The sequence below is a fragment of the Syngnathus acus genome, chromosome 4, assembly GCF_901709675.1.
Source record: "Syngnathus acus chromosome 4, fSynAcu1.2, whole genome shotgun sequence".
Lineage (NCBI taxonomy): Eukaryota > Metazoa > Chordata > Actinopteri > Syngnathiformes > Syngnathidae > Syngnathus > Syngnathus acus.
This window is the reverse complement of record NC_051090.1, coordinates 10,381,719-10,404,125: the sequence shown is the minus strand read 5'-3', so window position 1 is coordinate 10,404,125 and position 22,407 is coordinate 10,381,719. Positions and strand designations below refer to the sequence as shown.

Below are 22,407 nucleotides of genomic sequence, written 5' to 3'. Positions count from 1 at the left end.
AGGAAAGCCTATTAAAGAGTCGCTGGTCCCCCCCCCCTCCCCTCTTTGTAGAAACATCGGGTCCCTGTTTAGTGGCCCTGAGGACAGAATAAATTATGTTGTCACCTTTGATGTGGCGAAAAAGGATTTGGCGAAATTATGCAACGTACTCTATACGTTTCATTTCTTTAAGCCTGCTTGTCGATTTGCTCTGGAGGATCAAAACACGCTGGATAATTTATGTTATTTATTACAAGAGGCCAAGACAAAGGCTGTCACACATTGATCGTGTTTTTTTGAAATTGGTGCTCGTTCGCTGCGCGGTTAATTGTCGACGCTAATATACTCTGGAAATAAACATTTGTACAATTTCAATAGCGCTAGCCTTGGAAAATAAATCACGTGTTTTAACAGACTTTTTTACATTCACTTTTTTGTGTCAAATGAAATAAAACGAATATGACTCAACAATATAATACAATAAAATATTTTAAAGTGGCGCTCGCGTCAAGCATTTTGGAACAAATGCGGAAACTCGGAGGGGCCCTGAATAAACCATGTGATCGTATTTGGACTCGTTGTCTTGCCTCGTTTTTGCCTTCTTAAATGGGCACATTTTGTGCAAGACGAGTTCCTCTCCATCCATTCTGCACTCCTCCACTTCCTGTGCTCGCGTGCTGAGTGTCGTCCTGGCGCTTGGGGATATTTAGACTGCAACAGGTGCGAAGCGCGCGCCTCTGCTATTTTGAAAGAAAAAAAAAAGACTCCCAGATGTTACGTGTGATAAGCTGCCATGGCGTGTGGTTACCCAGGGTTGGGTCTAGCCGGGCACCCATGGCTGTAATCCCCACGCAAAATAAAACTTCTTAAAACGTTTAAAGCGTACAGGGTTTTTAGTTGTGCTTGATCTAGACAAGAATTGAGTTTTGTGTTTATTAGTATTAGTATACCCTTAAAATTAGGTCGGTCCAATTTTGTTGCCCAAATTGATCTTTTTTAACCTAGCATTTTTAAGTGTGTGTAGTTTGTGTAGTAATTATGTATGTGTGTGTGTGTATATATATATATATATACACACACATATATTATATATATATATATATACATACGTATATATAATTTGAACACACCAGAAAATCATAATGCATTTCCAGTTAATAGTCACAGGGCAGCTTTTGCTTGTATTATTGCTCAGCTTCATTGCAAGATGAAGTTGTATGTAAAGCCTACAAGTAGTGGATGTGTAAGAGAAAGAGAGCACACCGCCCGCTTCTCTTTCCTGCACCTGCACTTCTTTGGCAAACACACACACACGCACACACACACACACACACACACACACACACACACACACACACATACACAGTGAATAAGACCACACACTGACACAACAGCATGCCATCAGCCTCGCAGCGCTCTCGGCCTGTGTTCTAGGTGGCTCCGGGCCTCTACTCGCCCCACCCACACTGGCTCACACCATCACGTCACCATGAGCCAGCAGCTCCGGTTGCATTGATCATCTGTGCTCATTGATGCTGACAGCTTTATAAACGAAACGCCGTGTGCGATTCACACTCCATGGTGACATTTTTGTCATACTAACCTGTAAAGGCCGGCGCGGGAACTTGGCTTGACAAATTGTCTTGGGTTATCTGATGCACCTCTGACAGATGAGGATTGGCTAATACTTTTTTTTCCTCCATAGTCCTGTTTTGCCTCTTGAGGAGATTATTTTAGGTCAGGAGAAAGTGTAAACGGCCGCTTGCATGCGGACGAGCTGAGGATTTGTGAAAAGGCCTGGCGACAACAATCGAGCCCGTTGTCATCCGCCCCACCTGCTCTGTCTGCAGTTACTCTGCGCTCAAACCGGCAATAAAAATAAAGTAGCAGATGAGGTCATTTCAATGCTACCAAGATTGGACTAACTCCTGGATATTGTTTGATGTCTTTAAAAGATAAACGTCACCAGTTGCTAATCACTGTCAATATGTTCAAACTAACATGAGATATTAAAGGTACGCTAGCAGCATCCAAGGGCAATTCTAATTGGTCTTTTCTGCCATCGGCAAGCAGCATCTCTTTATGATTTGAATAAGGTCAAACGCTTGGCTGGCTGCACTCATGCAAAGAGGACAAAGCAGCTCAAACGGAGGCCGACCTTTGGTGTAATTGCAAGACGCGTCAGAACGTCTACAGCGTGTGCGCAAATCGTGGCGTGTCGTCGAGGTCCGAATAAATTAGTGAGCGAAATGAAAAAGTGAGGAAAATGGAGCGGCTGCAAGCAGCGTGAGGCAACAGGTGACCGGCCGACCGACCGCATGGGAGCAACTGCAAGTGAAAGTTCCGCATGCTCTGCTGATCTTTTGTTGTCCGGAAATTTGGTGGCCGTGGTGAGGATTGCCCCTCCTTAGGCCGGGGGAGGGTTTGGGGTGGGGGTGGGGAGGAGAGGGACGCTAGAGGATATAGGCTGCAAGGAAAACCAACTTAAACAACTTTCACGATCCGACACGCATGTTAATAGCAGAAAGTTCAATAACATGGTCGGGCTGATAATGCTGCGTCGTTTGATGCTTTCAAAAGAACTAAAAGAAAACAAGTTGTAGCTTGGCAAGCTTTTGATGTGCAGCTGCAATGGGGAGCGAGCAGTACCGAAATCATTCATCATGCTTGAGACTATCAGTTTGTCCTCATCAAAATATTGCCCAGATTTGATTGATGCGGAGAGAGAGGGACACTTTTTAATGTTCGTTGTTTACAACTGCTGAGGCAAAGCGATTGAACCGGTGGGCGCACTCTGAGCGGCCCCTGAATTAAAAAAAAATTCAGTTTGGTTATTTCGGCTTCTTCTATTGCGGGTTTACCTCGTTATTTTGCTGATTTTCGTGCCATCAATGTAAAAACATTTCTTTCGTTATTTTTAGGGCGAGTTTGTACACTTCGGAAACTCAGAGCGTTGTGCGGTTCAGTTAGTCAAAGTTCCCCAAAAGACGGAGTACTTCAGTCCAGTATGGAACAACAAAACGTCCAAAAAATATATACATTCAAGTTTTTCTTTTTGATTCAAATTGGCTTTCGTTAACCGGAATCCCGCGTGGCCTTGTAGCCAAAGGTGCAATCCTGCTCAGTTGACGGGCCTTTTGGCGTCTACAATCTTTGTTGTGGAAGAGTAATCTCGTTGCCATGACTACCGTTCTTCATCTTTTTCATCTTCCATTCGTAGAAGACTCCTGCCAGAAAGTAGAAAAACGGTCGTCATGGCAACTAGTTTACCTTTCCACAACGAGGTTTTACAGTGGCAGTGTTTATTCTTCATTTTGCATTTGAAAAGTAAAATTTATTCAGTGTTGCAAATTATTATATGGATGGGAAACCGTGCCGTGTATGTGTGTGTGGGGGGGGGTAAGTTAGGGAGCACTACGAAAATTGTGGATTTTGTTCTACAGTCTTTCAGAGGTTGTTTGTAGGCATTTGGAGATTCCTTGATGGGGAAGGCCGTTGAGCCGATGAGCCCGCATCATCATTAACAAGCCGACAGACACGGGAACACCCGCCCGCTTGCCCGCCTACACCCCCCCCCCCCCCCCCACTCTCCGCTCTCAATTCCCAGCATAGACACTAACCTCTTTCACGCTGTCATCAGACTGACTCTCTCTCTTTCCCTCCAGCTCACAACAGCGCCAGCCATTGTTCCGGGGCTCCCTCCCTCTCCGAGGCCCCCGACCCAACCCAATCCAACCCAACCCAACTGTTGACCAACAAGTCTACTCGCACATTAAATGGAGGGGGGGGGCAACGGGGGTTGTCCTAATTTAGAATATGACATATCCAGAATTGTATGTTGAGAAAAGAGGGGTTAAAGGGGGTCTAACGTTTGAAAAAGTTGTGAAAAGAAAGCCATTGATGAGCTATGAGAGGGCAGCACGCTAAATAAACAAAACATGTTACATCATCAAAAAAAGGAACTACCCATTTAAACTTTAAACCATGCCCCCCTGTTGACGAGTAGGTTTCAGCACATGTTGGGCCGCCGTTTGTAAAATTATTCAAAAACTACAATGACACACACAAACACGTCTCACGTTTTTTGGAGCCAGTGGTGTGCGCAGTTTTTGATGACGTCGAACGTAAAATGGGTCCATCGGTGTTCAAGTTTGGAGTAAGAAGGGCAATTGTTTTTTTCAGGATGCATAAAAACGTGAGGCCAGTCGTGCTGAGGGCAGTGTGGCTTTCTCTTGATTGCATCAGTTGCTATTCTGGAGCCGGTGACTCTGAGGTCTCCCTCTCTGACAGAAGCTGTTGTTGGACGGAAGAGTGGCCTCTTTCAGTATGGCCGTCCCCTCGGGGCCGACCGGGTGAGATAATCAGACAGGACAGTTAGAGACTGGCAGCCGGGCAGATGCCGTATAGACTCAACTTGTCTCCATTGCACACAGTAAGAACCTCTATCGGGGGGGGACGATTTCATTCGCCTTTAAAGTCAAGCCCATTTCCTTTTCACGTCTCACGCTTGCAAACATGAGTAAGTCTGTCTTCGACTAATGTCCGCAAAAAGTTTCATCAAAATATCATCACAAATGCCGAAATGACATTGTTACCAAAAGCTTGTTTTTGGTGATGCATTTGGCGTTTTGTCCACATGCAAGCAAACTCACTTTGAGGTTACTGCAACCAGACCTTTTGTAAGGCCAATGTAAATGCTAGCATACAATGCTACATGCTATAGATGAAGTATTGACTGACAAGGCAACAGATATTTTAACACAAACGGTGGAGCAACACATGTAAATAAACATCCTAACAATAATGTAATTGCAATACCAAAATGTACTATTGTTGTCTGTTGTGGCTCTTCCGAGTTCGCTTGTGTGTGAGTGTGAGAGAGTGAGGTGTTAAATATAGGAGAGCCAGACAGAGCGAGAAAGAGAACGAGAGAGCAGTTCTGGCAATCCCGGGTTGGGCAGGTCATCGAGTAGCATCCGATTGTAAATAAGAGAGGAGTCAGTTCACACGCCGATCAAGTGACTGCCGGGAACAAGCGAGCCATTTGAATCAGGTGGCTATCTCCCTATCTGAGAGATCAGAGCCCTGTCACCCCCCACCTCCCCCAGCGCCCTCCCCTGCAAACCTCTCACCTGGCCTCCTCCCTCTGCTCGCGTCATTGTGAGTCGGGACGCGCACGCACACATATACATGAGTGAAGTGACATGTCCCGCCCTGCCGACTATCAGCGTTGGCAGAATGGCGGGATGAGATTTCACTGTCTCACGTCAGGGCGCGGGAGGAGGGAAAGAGGAGAGGAATACCCCCCGCAGTCCTTTCACATCTCGGAACTTTGGCGTCTCGAGTCAGAAAAGTGTGGCGACTATTATTTTCGTATTAAAGGTGCATGCAATCGGAATTTAACTTTGTTTATAAAGTACTTTTAAAAACGACCACAGCTAATAAAATGTAAATAATAATAATTGGGGGAGTGGAACTGATTAATTGCTATTTCATTCATTTCAATAGGAATAATTGCCTTGATATCTGAACGTTTATAGTTAAAATTAGGTCACAAAATGAATTAATGTTGTTACTTGCGTTACCACTGCATATATAATAATTCTTTGTCAAAAAACAGACATAGAGTAGGATTATTATAAATATATGTTATCTTTATGATGACAATAATAAAACAACATTTTCTTTGGCCTTGTTGGACGTTTGCACAAGTGTAATTCCTATAGTAGCATAAAATAATCAACAAATGAAATGCAACTATCTCGCATTTAACTTTGATACAAATCTAGAAGCGCTCGCCGGCCTGCCGGTTTCAATTGAAGCCTGTGAAAAGGCGTCTGGCCGCACCCCGAGCCATATTTTTTCATCTTGTGTTGACAATGACCCCCGGGGGAGACGATGATGTGTGACAGCTGCTGCCTGTTCATATTGATTAAATGACAGCCGGAATCATTTACCGATTTACCAACTGACGGCGCTTTACGGCCACGCAGGCCCCGAGGCCCCGAGGGAGGACTCGGGCTTGTTAGCCTTGACAGCCTGCACTTGCTGTTCACGAACACCCCTTTAATGGCAACACCATCCGCTGTTCATTTTCAAGGCAGAAATGATCAATGCCACAAATGAGAATGTTGGGCTATGAACGTGGAAATACAATTTGTTTCTATCGGCTGAGCAGAGCCAGAACCACTTCATTTTGTTGCATGTCAGTTTTGGAAAATCAGGAGAAACATTAGCTGTCTCCAGGATCCTTGAGAACACGCCCGGTGTGTTCGTGTGTGTGTTGAGCAGAGATTAAAGCGTTGCTGTATCAGTTGCTGGGATCTTCTCGCTGGTGATTGACAGCTAGCCAGGGGACACAAACGTGGCCACTTTTGATTTGGAGTCGCCATCACGGTCTCCACTGGCAAAGTCAAACATTAACATGAGCGTCTTACTTTGTTGTGGAGAACAAACACAAAGTTCACACTGGAATATCTCCATGGAGCCAAGAGTCAACTTTCGGATGGACTCAAGTGAAAACCGGACGTGCGACAGCAGCAAGTTTCGCTTTCCTACCCGGCCGCCGCTCTCTCGTGCTCTACTTGCACACCTTTCGTTTTCTTTCCGCCTCGGCCGCCTTGAACGCCTCTGCCCCCGCACCGCCGCCTTCCTCCTCTCGCTCTTCCCGCTCCTCCTCCTCATCTTCCTACTTCTCCTCACTCCTCATCTCGTCTCGTTTCAGTAAGTAGGATAAGGCTCGGAGAGCTCTGTCGTCGTGGTAACTGCCACAAGCATTCAGTTTGAAGTTTGAGGAGGTCAGTTTGCGGGTCACAGTGCCCCCCACCACTACCCAACCCAGCAACCCACATACACACACACACATGTAAGGGTGCTGTGGGGGGGATTGGCCCCATATACACACGATGTTTTTTTTTTTCCCTTTAGTGTGAAGCCCAGCATCCAGAACTTTTGTGACACCAACTTTTTCAACTTAAGCGACTGAAATTTAGCTGACTGTAGTGTTGGTGATGTGCTTCATTTGAACTAATGTTCATTTATATGACTTAATGTTTAGATCATCGTTAGACATTCTGTAATAAATTAATTGAACTTCTATGTCGTTTGTTACAGTCCCACATTTAGTCAACCTGAATACATTAGCAATTTGTATTGCTTTGTAAGGACAAAGCAACCTCCAAATCAGATAAACCCACAAAATCTTCAACTTGCTCATCAATGCGGCTTGCTATTGAAGCAGACAAAATAAAGTAACATTTAAAAAAAATCAACCAAAGCCACCACTTTGACATTAAATTATTAATGAAGGTCAGGCAACTTCCGAGATAGTCAAAAATCATCTTGCTGGCAACACTTTCATCACATATTCTTGGAAAGCGATAAAAAAGTCTCCCATTTGGAAGTTGCTCATGTCTTGAATTTATTTCTGCCCTGTCTCCATTGCAAGAGGTTTCTGATGTAAATGTTTTCAGTCAGTTGGTGGCTGAAACTCAGCAGGTGGTCCGGCAAATCCAGCGTAACCCCCGGCAACCTCTGTCCAGCCAATCCAAACGCTGCCTTACTGGCTACTCCGCTTAGTTGGCCCTGACAGGACCCTGAGTGTGTGTGTGTGTGTGTGTGTTTGTGTGTGTGCGTGCGTGCGTGTGTGTGTGTGTTTCAAAAGCCCTTGTTGATGAGCTGAGCCTTTTCAGTGGTCATTAAAAGTTTATTGGAAAGCTGTTAAAATGCATTTGTGTAGGTAGTTGCTGTGAAAACAAGTGTATAAAAAACCCATGGACACGAGTCTTAAAGTATTTAAGAGTATTCACACTTTTTTAATTGTACAGAGATTTGAAAGTTTTTTAAAATATTTCCTCATCCAGGTTAAAATATTTGTAAAAGTGTTTTCCGTGCCAGTTCGCTTGTTTTTTCTTCTTCTCGTCTCGCATGCATTCTGTTGTCGAGCCTGCAATCACTTGACACTTGCCTCTGCTCACGTGAGATGCTTCACATCTCCAGACGTGGCTTTGAAAATCATTTCACTGTTTGTTTCTTTATCTTCCAATATTTTCTTCAACCTTCTTACAAAGTATGTTGAATACAGTTGGTTCACATCTGACTTGGTTGATGCTGGCATCATTCCTCATTTTCTTATTTATGTCAGTGTGTGTGTGTGTGCGTGTGTGTGTGTGTGTGTGTGTGTGTGTGTGTGTGTGTGTGTGTGTGTGTGTGTGTGCGTGTGCATGCGTGTGCATGTGCGTGTGTGTGTGTGTGTGTGTGTGTGTGTGTGTGTGTGTGAGTGAGACGTGTGCACTCGCATCAGCTTTGATTGGCTTTGAGTGGCTGTGAGTGGCGGGTCCATTCCAGCCACTTCCCGGGTCCATCGTTTGAGCGCTTTATCATGTGTGCGCGTGTGCGATTGCGCTCTTGAAAGCAAATAGATCCAAATGAATCAATCATTGGAAAGCAAATAATGTGAGCCCTCAACTCCCAAACTGCATCCACCCTTGAGATGGTACAGTTGTCCAAATTACCTCCGTGTGCTGACCGCTGCCTTGAATCAACCGAGATTTCTTCCCATTTCTAAATGTCAACGTACTCTGACAGGCTAAACAAACACAATTTGGTCCGGACAAAAACAAAAAGTCATATTTGGGATTGAGAGAGGCTAAACTGTCACCATGCTTTGCCTTTGTAGATGATGAGCGTATACGGTGGTGGTGTATGTGTTGAGCTGAGCTTTTTTTTTTTTTTTTTTTTTGGTCAAGTTGGCATTCGAGGTCGTGTGCGCACGTGCTGGTGTTTTGTATAGAAAGTGCTGTGTGCGCTACAATGAGGATTTGGTGCCATCAGCACAGTGATGTCAGCACACAGAGAGACAAACAAAGGCCCAGTCCAAACCCTTTTCCAACCACAATCCTTCCGCACACTGTGGCGGGGCCCCTTTTTGGGCACCCCAGCACCAGGCTAACGCTTAGCACCTAGCATGTTATTTCGCAATTCGCTCAATATTACCAACTGACGGCGAGGTAGATCTAAACTTTATTTACTGTGTCCAAAACAGAAATTGTCAAGTATTGTATCTTGCATTGTCCAAAGATTTCACTGCCAATGGTGTCAAGTCGTGCCCAATGGCACCATGTCAGCTGGACTGTGAGCCTTTATGTTCTTATTTCATCTTCTTCAGAGGCATTTTTTTAACACAACAGATCAACTATTGGCATTTGTGTCTTTTCATAGAATGCCCTTCTGTCCTAAACATAAGAGCTGGCCTCTGTTGTGTTGTTGTTGTTTTTCTTTCTTTCATTTTTTTTTTCGGTCAGTGAGCTGCGGGTTACTGGAAGCAGACAGGTCCTCATTGTACTCGAGGAAGGAAGACTTGCGTTGCACAGCTCCCCATTCACTCAAGTCTGGAGTCACAGAGCCGCTGTGTGTGTGTGTGTCTGTGTGAGTGAGTGTGTGTCTGTGTGTGTGTTGATGCTTTTGAGTGTGTGTACAGTACAGCGTGTGTACAATGACCGTATAAAGTGTCCGTGGTGAGTGAATTGTTGGTGCTGTATCTCTCAGCTCATGGTCTGTTTGGGTGACTGGCTGCCTGTTGCGGAGTAGAACACTGTCCTCCTCTGACCCAGTTCAAGGGGGAGCGACGCCAGATAGAGTTGACTGAAATGTCAAGTTGTATACTGCGCGTAGGGCCACATCCAATTACGTTTGTTTCGGATATTACAAGTTATGGAGTTGCTGGATCACAAAGAATTTACATTGCTGCAACTTTTCAAGATGATTTAAACAGTTTTTTTTTTTTTTTTTTGCTCAGAGTAGTTCTGTTTGTGTTTTTACTGTAAAAGAATAAGTGTAATTGCACATCCACAACAGTAGATGACAGTAGTGCTGCCGTTTCTTTATTTGTTCATTTTAATTTCAGGCAAATGGATGCAGTTCAAACATACGTTAATGAAATTAATTCAACTCATAATTTTTCTTTTTTCCTTCCCCTAGTGAGGCGAATGAAGTAAACGACAAATGAGTACTCCATGATTTAGGGTACGTACACGCACGCATACACGCACATGCTCACACACAGCGTCCCATAGAGAGAGGCAGTAATGCCCTGGAGGGTGCCAGTCATGCCCAGCTTCCGTTACGCTCCAAATTGAGCGTGGCACAAAGTGTATGAAGTCAGCCATCTGGAAGAATGCCAAGCATTGTCCGTCCCGCAGCTGGATGATAATTACTAGAAAGAAGGACGGACAGAAGCAGAGAAAAATAGGCAGATAAATCAACAGAGTGAGCTGTGCTGCCCCGCGACGTTCGTTCTTAGATGTGATTTTTCTCGTTAATTAACCTTTCAAAGTTTGGCATCTGGTTTGGAATAACCTGTAAGGTGGATGACCTTTTTAATCATCTAAGTGTTGTCCATGTTGTTTTAAAAACACACTTTTGTGTTAACCTGTGAAAATATTTGACTTTCTTGCTTATTTGGGGAAATTAATGACAGCCTAATAGGTTACAACGCTACATAAAAACAAAGGGAACAAATGACAGTTTGGTGTTTTATTTCTGGGTCTTTCTAATTCACCAACGTTGCGGTGTACTTGTTTGAATCTTTGCTGTTTTGCGCTTGTGTGAGAAGGCGTTGTGAAGGCCGAGCGAGAGCGAGTGGCACCAGCTTCCAGGCATGAGGAATGTGTCAACTTCTTGTCAACTATGTGTGGCTTTGTCATCACACCAAAGAGCACTGGAAACACGTAAAGTTGCCTTTTTCACACCTTCCACTCCTCCTCCCATTCTGCAAAACACACACACACACACACTCACAGCACACACTGGCAGCAGTCGCTACTGCAGCTGTGACCAGAACAATAGCATTCCTCAGGTTTTAAACGCTTGGCACTTAGATTCCTAACAGTCAAATTCCTGCTGGGGGGTTAGGACGTCGAGAGCTGCGTGTGGCTCCATGATGTTCCGCTAAATACCCAACGTGGGGGACACGAACATTTTGAGCAAGATGCTTGACTGCTTGTGATGCTCCACGCACCTGTTGAGTCGAGATGGTCAACATCTCCCATTGGCCAATTGGCTCGTGTCGTGGTAAAAATGTCAAAAAAAGAGTTGAATTGACTCAATTTTATTTTGTCAAGCAGATATGTTTTGTCCGTAGACTGTGCAACTTCTTGGGAAATGTATCTGAATCCAGTTGATTTTGTTTTGTGCAACCACTTGACCAAATAAAATTGAGTCAACATTTTGTTTTCTGCGTGGAGAGCTTGAAAGAATAATGTACCAATTTCCCCTCTGGATGGAATACTGCACAGCAAGAAAGAAAATCACCACCGTCCCGGTCGCTTTAATTTGCTGAAATAATTTTGCGAAGATGCAGTTGATGGAGCAGAATGGCGCATAACATTTTGTTGAACTCAAAGCATTTGGGTTTGCCGCAACTGACTTTGGTCCACCCGGCACTGAGCTGTCCAATCAACTCATCTGGACTAACCCCTAAAATAACAATTTTCTCATTAAGCACGGCTGTTTCACAATTTAAATATAAATGAATCTAATTTAGTGAACCTCCGGCACGATGAAGGGGACTCATTTAGAGGCAATCTAAAATTAATGAGGGCATCTGGAGAGAGCGGGAGCGAGCGTGCGTGGCTTAACAGATACAAGCGTTCACAAGCTACTGTACTTTCAACACTGCAAAATCCTCATTAATTTTCAAGTTAATGGTACCCGCGTACTCTCGACTCTTCGGGAAGAGCCTTCGCGGGGCTTCAAACGCACGGCAGCCGCGTGTTCAGAACGACTCTTGTGGTCAAACATCTTTTGTTGTTGAGGAGCATTCTAGAAACACCTTTAGATGTATTCAAGTCTCATTTTCACATCCAAGAATTGCAGAATGGGCCACCTGGCTTGAAGACTCAAATTTGTTGTCAGAAAGGTTCCAAATGTCAGAGTAAGACATCGTAGATCGTAAGTGACCAACTTGATGCTCTGAGGCAGCCGCGCTAACGAGCTCACCACGCCGGCGCTAAAATGAGTTTATTTTCATCTTTCAACGACCTCGGGCTGGCCGGTGGCACCATTTCAAGGCTTTGCCCCTCCCGAGGACCTTTGCCCAGTCAGCCCAGCGGATGCCAACTGGCTCCCGTGGCGACTGTTTGGTTTTGCGCTTGGAATTCCCAACGGGTCGGGATCCAGAGTGGTTAGGCTGAGCCCAAAAGGCCGACGGGCTTGTCAGGTGTCTCCACGCATTAACGTTGCTGCGCTCACACTCTGAGCTGACAGCGCGGCGAGTCGGAGCGCGGGGGGACGCAAACGCTAATCTGACACGGTGGGAGGTATGGCAGCAAGACAAACTTTTGCTTCTTTGGTTCTTCCCATTTTGCTTTGCTTTTCATAATTTTGTTGTTGCTGGACAAGAATGTGACATATCAAAGTGGATGTACATTTAATGTTGGACTTTTTTGGTACTAGTCATCTGAATTTTATTGCGAGAGCATTTCACGTGCCAGCAACTTGGGCCAGGACAAAATGCTCTTCAGACAAACATATTTTCTCTGATGATTCTTTTGGCGCTGACCTTCCCAGCATTTTTTTTTCTTTCAGCTTCCGTTTAGTCTCATCCTTAAAAGCAGCCGGCTGATGGATGCTGCCTCAACATTTTCTTTAGCCTTTAACCCTAACGCCAGCTGAGCAACAACACTGCCATTTTTACCCGGCAGGAATCAAATAAACTTGCATTGTCTGCGCACAAACAACTTCCTGCGTGCAGACTCGCTGCTTGTTAATGGGGGCGGGAAGGGAAAAAAAAACTCTTCCTGCTTCTGACCTCCAACCTCATTCTGCCCCACCCACAGCCACCGCTTACACAGCATGGTGCATCTATAGGAGGGGAGCTTGCGACGGCGTTCGTCTGGGGGGGGGGCAGCCACAGGAGGTTAGGTTAGCTTTTAGAGGAGGGGGACAATTTCTGTCCTGGGCCAAAGTATTGTGGGGGTGATAGGAGAGGACATGCTGGGAGGGCTGCCTATATATTCTCCTCCCTCCTGTGCTACCTTTCCCTCCATCCCTCACCCCCTCCCCCTCCTGCATCTCCAGCTGTTGGGCTAAAGTACATTACATGCTTGCTAATCAAACCTCCATTACAAGTCTGGCGGGAGGCTGGAGTGCTCTCATTCTTTCTTGTTTCTTCTCCCTTTGGTGCTTCTTTCTGCTGCCCCTCCTTAAGTCGTTCATGCCAGGAAATGGGCCACCCCTCGCAACATGCAAGCGATGCCCTGAAACAGGTGCTCCAGCTATTGGCCTTCGGTTTTGGCTAAGGTTTCGGTTTAGGCTAGCTTAACCCAACGTAGCACAGTTTGATGCCTGTGTAGTGCAGTGTCACTGCAGATGACTGACTAGCACATTCAGGAAAGTACGATAATCTCAGAAGCCATCTGATGAGTCACACAAGAGAGAAGAAAACCATGATTACATAGATAGACCTGGTCTATGCTTTGATTTTTGATCAGATATGCGTCATTTTTGTATGCCAGTGAAACCTTGCAAATTGTAATTTCCAAAACAAATGCAGAGCAAGGGCTCAGATATGCACTCTCCTTTTAGATGTTCAAATCGAATCAATTAAATGTGACTTTCGAATGGAATATAGTACATTAGGAATTTTCTTGTGAATGTTCCCGCAAGCTTCATTCAGGAACTTTTGTGGAGCGTTGCCATTGGCCAACATTGGCCCGGAGTGATCTCCTTCAGACAAACGACCGTACTGCTTTGAATGAGCCGTAAAAGCCTCTCCGCATCTGTGTGGTCCTGCTCGCCGTAAAGCCGAAGAGAGGTTGAGCTCTGCCCTTTGTGCATGCTGTACATCTGGATCGACATTCAAAAATAACTCCTGACATTGCTATTGCCAGATCGATTTCTTGTGCTCTTGAGGCTTTTGGAAATTCTGCCTGATTGTGACCATGATTTGTGTTTAGGAATTAAAAGTAGACTAAAATGCGAGATTGATGGCTTCCGTGCAAACACGATGTTCATTTATTTGATTTCACTTCCAGTTTAGCAGGTTTCCTCTTTTGCGGTTCCCTCCTCCTTGCTTGATAATTGGATTTAGCGAGCACCTGTACCAGTGTAGATTTTCAGGGGATTATCGTCACACAACCCTGAGTCACCAGTAATTAGCGTTTCTTTTCCCATTTCTTCGTCTCTCATGCGCACGCACGTACTCTCCAAAATTATAGTCAATGGAAACTACTCAATAACTCAAACGTGTAATGATGATATCTATCAGCACCAAAAAGTGTCCCAAAAATTATTTCCTGGAAATGACGTAGCGGAAACAAACTTGCGACTATTGTCTCCCATTTGTGAAAAGCAGAAGAAACCAAATTTGTTGTCAAGTCAAGGTGCTAAAACACCTTGGGGCAAAACACACACATCCTGATTGATGTGGGGGGGCACGGGAATCAGCAAATGAAAAGCAGGACCGGACAGATGAGAGGGTGGTAAAGCGGAGGATGGACGGGACGGGTGAAGGGCGAGCCAGCGGGACGGAGACGGAGCAATAAAGATCGACTCGGTCCGGCTCATATTTACGACTGACACTAAATGGACTCTCGAACCATCAAAGATGTCATCTGTCTGCTTGTCACAATTATTACAGACTCACTACCAGTAATGTTTTTTTTAAACTCAACTGGCAATATTGCGATGTGGAAAACGGATTTTAATTACTAGTTGGGATAAGTTATATTTATCATTGCAACTGTCCTAACTTGACGTCGTAGCGATCCAAACCACCAAACAAATCCAAACTTTTATCAGGTCTGTACATTGCACTAATGTGCTGTATAAAAAATTAAGGGCAATGCAGCTCGAAAGTTTTTTGTGTGATGGAGGGAGGGGGGGTGAAGGGGGGGGGGGGGGGTAGTGCAGCAGAAACTTCCCATGCTGGCCTCCCAGTGTGGCTACGTAATGAGGGCAAGGGACACACTCACACGCGCGCACACACACACACACATTTGAGGCCGAGCACGGCCCCACGGCTGATTAGCGGCACACAAAGGCCCCAAACAGAAGTAGCAGAGGGCTCACAATGGGAGCAGGGCCTCAAGGCGTGGCTTACTTCTGCCCTGAGGGAGGGGGCGAGAGAGGTTAAGAGACAGAGGGGAAGAGAGAGAGCGAGAGTGGGGTTCCCACTGAGCTGCCCAGGGAAGCAAAGGGGGGGAGGGTTGAACCAGGGATGAGGGAGAAAAGTGGCAGACGTGAAGAAGAGTTTTTGTGGGGTCCGTTTGCAGGGCGACCCAACCAAGTGAATGTCTGAGTGTTGTCAAGGAGTCGCCAGGTGGTCTCGGCCGCGTCCACCTGTGCGAGAGCGCTCCGTGTGTTGAAAAGTGGTCCGAATAACGCAATCCAAGATAAGAATTACGTCCACTGTTCCTCCAAGAATGTGATGCTAATGAGTACAACTGTCATTTCAGGGGCGAGCAAGGTGTGCTGTCATCCTCCCTTTTCAATGAGTTGCCGTGTCCACGACGGCTAAAGAAGCTATGGAATCATCTGGCGGTAATTCTTTTCATGTCCTTCCCCTCTTTTTAGCACGGAAAACAAAAGAACTTCCAACACCCCTCTGTAATTACGAACATAAAATCGTCTTAACTCACGGCCCATTATAGTTTGAATATGATCCACATTTCAGCGGGAGGATGAGTGAGACAGCTCGAGTAATTCCACAAAGACGGCTGTCCTGTTTTTCCAATTACTTTATGCTATTTAAATACACTCTGGCTGAGACATATACGCACACGAGCTAATGGTCCTCTGAAAGAAATCAGACGGTAATTGTGTTTGATTCAACGTGAAGGGAATTCATCAGAAAGACACCAGCCAAACCAAAATAAGAAACTTGACCTTCTTCAAAGAAAAGCATCACAATTAAAGGTTTTTAAATCCTATCTGTGAGACAAAGTTAGCTATGCTAATATATAGATACATATATATATATATATAGATAGATAGATAGATAGATAGATAGATAGATAGATAGATAGATAGATAGATAGATAGATAGATAGATAGATAGATAGATAGATAGATAGATAGATAGATAGATAGATAGATAGATAGATAGATAGATAGATAGATAGTGTGAGAGAGAGAGAGAGAGAGAGAGAGAGAGAGAGAGAGAGAGAGAGAGAGAGAGAGAGAGAGAGAGAGAGAGAGAGAGAGAGAGAGAAATTGGTATCAAAAAGTCTTTTTGCACGTTATTCCTCCAGAGAAGATGCCGTGAGCCTTTCTTGGATGATTGCGCTGAGTGAGAGAAGACTTTCATGTAGAGTACGACGAGTCCCTTTCGATTTTCTTTCTCCATGACACTGGCGTGACTTTCTCTCTTTTGTGTAGGAGCCGGCAAAGGTGTTGCATCAGAGCAGCGGGCTCCCACGAGAGTCCAGGACATTGCTGACGTCACACTGGAGGCCAATACCCGGCACATTGAGTTGAGCCTAACTGTTTTGAACCGAAACGATTCGCATAAAGACAATTTCCGATTTTGATTTTTGTAACCGATGATGTGGTTGAGTCTCAATAGCAGCCTCATTTCAATCGCTGAGGCTGCCGATATCAGTCACCGCCAATTGAGGCATGGAGTAAGTCCTCCTCGACAGTAGTTGGCGCTATACAATGAAAGTTTGTCACATTCGCCAATCAAATCTGCTTTGGAATGAAAGTCTGGAGAATGTACATAAATGGTTTCCCCGTGAATAAAAGCCTCAGCATTGAACGTCATGACCTCTCATGTCTTATTCATGACATTTGTTGTTGACAGCAAATTAAAAGTTGTTGTTCAAACGAAGAGTCACAATATAGGCCTGAAATGCATTTCTTCTTTAAAGAAATCAAGTCACGCCATGTAGAGAGGTTCCGCCTTAGATGGAATGACAGAGACCCCAGAACGTGTCCAGAATCTGGACAACAATCGCCTCCGGTTATCTGTTGAAACGAGTGTAAATGATCACATGACTACTGCGGTCACCACTCCAAAATCTGCAGGCAACTGATGGGAGCTGACGGTTGCGCGTTTGCGTGTGTGCTTACGCGTGTCGAATCATTTGATACTCTTTTTGCCACTCCCCTTCCCAGTTCTTCTTCTTGGTGTCTTCCTGCTCATTGCTAACGCCTCCGGTGATGAAACGGATTCTCTTACTGTCTGTTACATGACTCGATTATACACACGCGCACACACACACACTCAGCCCCCCCCCAACTCTACGGTCTCTTCCTCTCTTAAATACTCACGTTCATGCTGCTCAGGTGAAGTGCATGAGTGTGTTTAACCTTATTGATTGGGTCTCGCCTATATTGACGAGATCACGCTAATCAAACGCTGCTATCTGTGTTTACTGGGTGGAGATGACTTGAGAGTGATGAATTGCAGCTGAGTCCATTAAACGCCGCAGTCAAGTGTAGAGCGGCAAATCGTATCCCATTGATTGGGCAAATTTTGCTCATCAATGGCTGCAAGCTTTTGCGGTAATAAAGCAACACTCGGATATTTGGAAGCATTTTATGGTTGAGGAGACACACACACATACACTGGCGAAGTATGTAATTGCAAAGCTTTCGCAATGCCGAGTGGCCTGGAGGCGTGCGCGGCGCCCGGCTCCATTTCACCTCACAGGAACAACCAAGAAGAAATCATCTTCCAGTTGACTGTGGAGGTCAGCGAGAAGGCAGCGTCGCCCGACGTCTCTCAGGCTGGCTGTGCCTCGATAACATGGGAGATGACGTCGAGCTCGTTTTTTTGAAGCCCTAAATTGAAACTCTAATCGTAATTTGAAACCCGAGTTCAAAATACAAATCTAATCGAGTTTGAAAACCTAACCTTAGTTTGAAACCCTATATTCAAACCCTAACCATATTTTGAAACAAATGAAATATTAAGCCTTATATTTCATTCAACAATTCTTATCATGATTACACTTGCGTTTTCACATTTCAGCAATCACACACAATTTCTGCAGAGATTGCACAATTTCTCGTTTCACGTACTGAGATGGGCGTTAATGTTGCGCTTGTGGAGTTTTGACATCACAGGGCTCCCTCGTACGTGTCTCTGATGTCAAGACTGACAAACGGTGATTTTTCATCCAACGTTACAAACAAAACACAAGCCCAAGCTGCGCTCGTCAACTGGTTGGACAGCATACATGGGGAGCTCCTCACACTTTGTGGAGGCGTCGCATTCCTGTCACAAATTGTCAAATGGAACATTTTTCTTCTTCCCGGTTTCCAACAAAGAAATATTTGCGTCAAACACTGCCTTGTGAATTTTCATGCTGGAGGGTCGCACGTTGGCCATCTGACAAACAAGACAAACACATTTCCAATCTGATGTGTGGAGTGCCCTTTTCCACACAAACAAACACGCAGAGAGGAGCGAGAAAGCAGACACACCTGAGAACCTGCATGTTCTGTTTGAGGAGGGAGACCTGTTGTTACCTGCCTGGAGGCCGGGCCCGGCCGGGCCTCACGCACGCACACCCAACGAGGACACACCGGCTCTGCGGCTAAACAAACCAACCACCCCAGCTGTGTGCGGCCGTGTGTGTGTCTTTGTGTGTGGACGGGCAGACCCTCCATCAGCATCCTGTCACACACAAGATGTTTATCCAATTTGTCAAGATAATCTTTCCTCCAACCGGCTGCCAAGTAGCCTGTCTCAGCACACACACGCACACACACACAAACTCACACACCTAGGGGAAGGTTCACCAACATCCACTGCTCGGCCTGAAACGGAAGCCCTCTCGTCCATCTTGTTGGTAAGGAGTATGGCGATTTTTTGTTAAGCTCAATTTGGTGAATCGTGGAGTTTCGTTAATTCATGCTCAGCGATGACAATTCTTGCATTTGCAGGATCCGATGTGAGGGACCTTGTCCACCTGGCCCAGTTGGATTGTTGCCTCGGAGTTTTTGAGGAGAAAGTAGTCCTTTTTTTGAGGTGACCAATCTAGCAAGGTTTTCGAGAATAACGTCTCATATCCCGGATTAAAGCTAATGTTGTCACTTTTAGCCGTGTAAAAATGGCACAGCGATTTGCATAAATAAGCAATAAACACGCAGGCACCACATGAACACACATAATTGCGGCTAAGCTCCACACGACACACTCTGCTTAGACACACACACGCACACAGACACACACGCTGAAAATCCTGGAATGAAGCAAAGCTGATGATTTTCTAATGAATAGTTTCATTGGCCATGCTTAGGATTAGAGTAAAGGGATTGGAGGGGTATATTTACGTCCTTTTAATGATTTCACAACTTTATATTTAGAGCCGCCGCCTTATCAATGGCAATCATCTCCGGGCTTGGAAAACAAACCTCGGAGCCAGGCGAGGACACAATTACACGCCCGGGCCACACACGCGTCGGTCGCTGTGTCACCGCCGACACCGTCCGCAGAGTTAATGTGTAACATATTTAAGTGTCGTCGGGCGGAGGGATGAAAGTCAAACGCTTGTCCTTCATCAAACATATTAATGCAGAAGTTGTCGAAAAAGAAAATAACGTCTGGATGGCGAAACTTCCACTTGACTCAACGCGCCTGCTCGGCTGGAACATTGAGAGCAAATATCAAAGTGAGCTGAAGTGGAGTAAGCCTTTTAGCATCCACGCTAACAGTTGCTAAAAGAGGACGCTTGACACGATCGGCTTCAAGTTGAAAAGGGCAGAATTGGTCTTGCCGAGCTCATGTGGAACGCGATCTCGCGTCGAATGCTGAATATAGGGCAGAAGGCTCTCGAACGTCCTTTATTGTTTTTAACACATGGGAACACAACATTTTGCCATTTAGTAAATTCATCTGCTCATTCAAAATTCCAAATCCTAAACCCTAACCCTGAATCAGAAACCTCAAACCCCATTGCTATCCTTCGCATGTTCGCCAGGTGTGCCCACCAAATTTAACAGAATTTTTTTTTTTTCACTTCATAAAGAAGTAGAAAAGCCACAGGGCCGGTAATTTTCCACTCAGAGTTTGTGTCGTGTGGCCAGCTGCATGGCAGCTCAATGACAAACAACACCGAGTGTCAAATCAGAAAGTACCGCTTGTGCTGCCGCCGAATTCTGTTGAGGAGTGCCTAGAATTCTCCACCTTCCATTTTTGTCGCATGTTTTTGCCCACCTACGCTGTTCAAAAACCAAGCCGGGGCGGAACTCCCTTTTAACCTTATCAGAAGCCAAAAGCATCTCCACACACGACTGCCGCGGCTTTTCTTATCTGCCCTCCGCGAGCATTCCAGTCAGAGGCAGACATTTGACCCGGTGGCAACGTAACAAGTCGGGACCTGCTCGTCGTCCCTCCCGAGCACGACTGGACCCACCCCGCTTTCTTCAAGGGGAACCACGCAGCCCAAAAACAGACATGTCATTCAACAGAGGGCCTTATCTTTATCTGCCTTCTACTGTTTTGATCAATGTTCGGATGTTTTTCCGCAGCACGCGGTGAGGTAAGTCGCCCACACACACACACACGCACGGTGACACAGCAGAGGGACTCTGGGACAGGTTAGGCCAGTTTTTTTTTTTTTTCACTAGGCTTTAACAAAACATGAGCTGTTTGTTCTGGAGCGGCTTGCGCCGTAACCGCCCACTTCACACGGACCTGCTGGGAATCCCAACATCCAGTTCTTGCAGGTGACTTTCCTGTCCATGGCGTTCAACAATGGGGAGGTCTATGAGGAAAGAAGAAGAATGAAATTCTTGTCTGGTGGGTGTGAATGTCACGCGGCAGAGTTTTGAATCAAGCTTGTAATTGGAGCGCAAACTCAATCTTGCGTCTTGCTAATCTTGTCTTGTTTGAAGCAGACAAATGAAGACAAACGTCTCCATAGTCGCACATACACACACACGCCATCATCATCACATCTCTCGGCAGAGTGAGCAGTCACGAAGGCGGCCAACCTGTTGGCGTGATGAATAGACTCCGGACAGTTGAGAGCAGCTTCTGTCAGGGAAGCGGCTGGCCCACTGGCAAGGTGTCTCAGACGAGGAAGCGCGGGCCTCTCAAATCGACATTTTCAAGCCTCGGGGCTGCGTAACCTACGGCAGAGACGTTTCAAATGACAGGTAAGGAGATGGTCACTGAAATGACACAACACAGTTAGCGACAATTACAAAGATGGAAAAAAATCCACTTCCGGTGGTGGTTAGCCCGTCATTTTCCAATGTTCTCATCAATCGTCAGACTGAAAGAATTCCCGCCAGATCGGCTTGAAAAAACAAAAATGGTTTGACGATGATCGTTAAAAATCTGATAAAGCGCCCAGCCCTGTGCCAAATACAGCCCAAAATTAATTAGTGGATGAAACCAAATTTCCTTCAACAAAACCAAAAAGAAGCAAGAGATGATTGCTGTGAGTAATCAGTGTCTTTAAAAATCACAAGACAAAGTTCAAAACCTCGATCTGACTTTTGACGGTCATTCCCTAAAACAGCCAAATAAACAATTCCAAAGCGAATGACAGGATATGGCAACAGACAATCGGGATGCAGGCGCTTCTTGCAGCATTTCTTGATATTGGTGCAAACAAGCAGCAGGCCAATGTACAGTATGCGATCATCCAAACGAGGGCGCTTCTTGACGCGCCCGCCGCACTGTTCGCTCCATCATGTAAGCGGCGTGTAATGGAGCATGACAGCTCCCTGGTTCCCCGGCGACCTTTGGCCCCAATCTCAGCGGTGCGGGAGCCGAGCCTACCCGGCCGCGATTCTCACACAGACCTCATCACATTGTTTCAGCAGATTGGAGGAGATTGCTCCATCAGACGTGCACAGCGCAACCAGTTAGCTACCAAAGTTCCTACTTCCTGTCTGTCTGCCTTCGTCTGCTAATTCGTTTGTCATCTTGACATGTGATATCATTTTATAGTTTAGCAGTCGTTGAAAGGCAGGTAAATTGATCTGATTGATTATATCGGCCAGACAATCCGATGTAAACCTTGCGACGCGTTGAGAGGTTGTCAGTGTGTGTGGCCGGGAGACGCCCGGAATACTTGTGACGGAAGCGCAACCGAGCAGAAAAGAGGCTGCCACACTTGCACCTTGGTGCAGACGCTCGGACTCGCACACACAAGTGTCAGACACGCAAGTGTGTGTGATGCAGATGTCCAATGACAGCTCTCTGCTGGGGGTCATCTGGAAGCAGCTGCCTGGGGGACGTAGGGCGCCACGCATACGCACACTGCCCATTAGCAACTATGTCATGATGTGTGGTGTGACCTGTCGTCACCCAAAATCTACAAATTAGAGTCAATAGAATGATGGGAAAAAGTTTTTTCTTATTAACAGACAACATTTACTGCCCCCCGCCCCCTCCCAAGGAGCAAACTTCTGCGTAGCTAACATAACTAGCGTATTTGCAGCTGGACGAGGATGGAGGGACAAGTG

The 22,407-nt window shown here is 45.7% G+C and overlaps 1 protein-coding gene across 6 annotated transcripts in view; it reads left to right on the top strand.

The window, feature by feature from the left end:
* sox2 (SRY-box transcription factor 2) overlaps positions 1-16,740 on the top strand; it is a 74,909-nt gene extending 58,169 nt beyond the window's left edge. For 4 of the 6 annotated variants that reach the window (XR_005097813.1, XR_005097812.1, XM_037250444.1 and 1 more), the window contains 3 exons: positions 9,958-10,002; positions 15,435-15,519; positions 16,357-16,740. The gene's annotated coding sequence lies outside the window, so the exon portion shown is untranslated. Of the gene's footprint in view, positions 1-9,957; positions 10,003-15,434; positions 15,520-16,229; positions 16,291-16,356 lie in introns of all 6 variants that reach the window. The other 2 variants (XM_037250442.1, XM_037250443.1) reach the window with 2 other exon arrangements.
* The last annotated feature ends 5,667 nt before the right edge of the window (positions 16,741-22,407 follow it).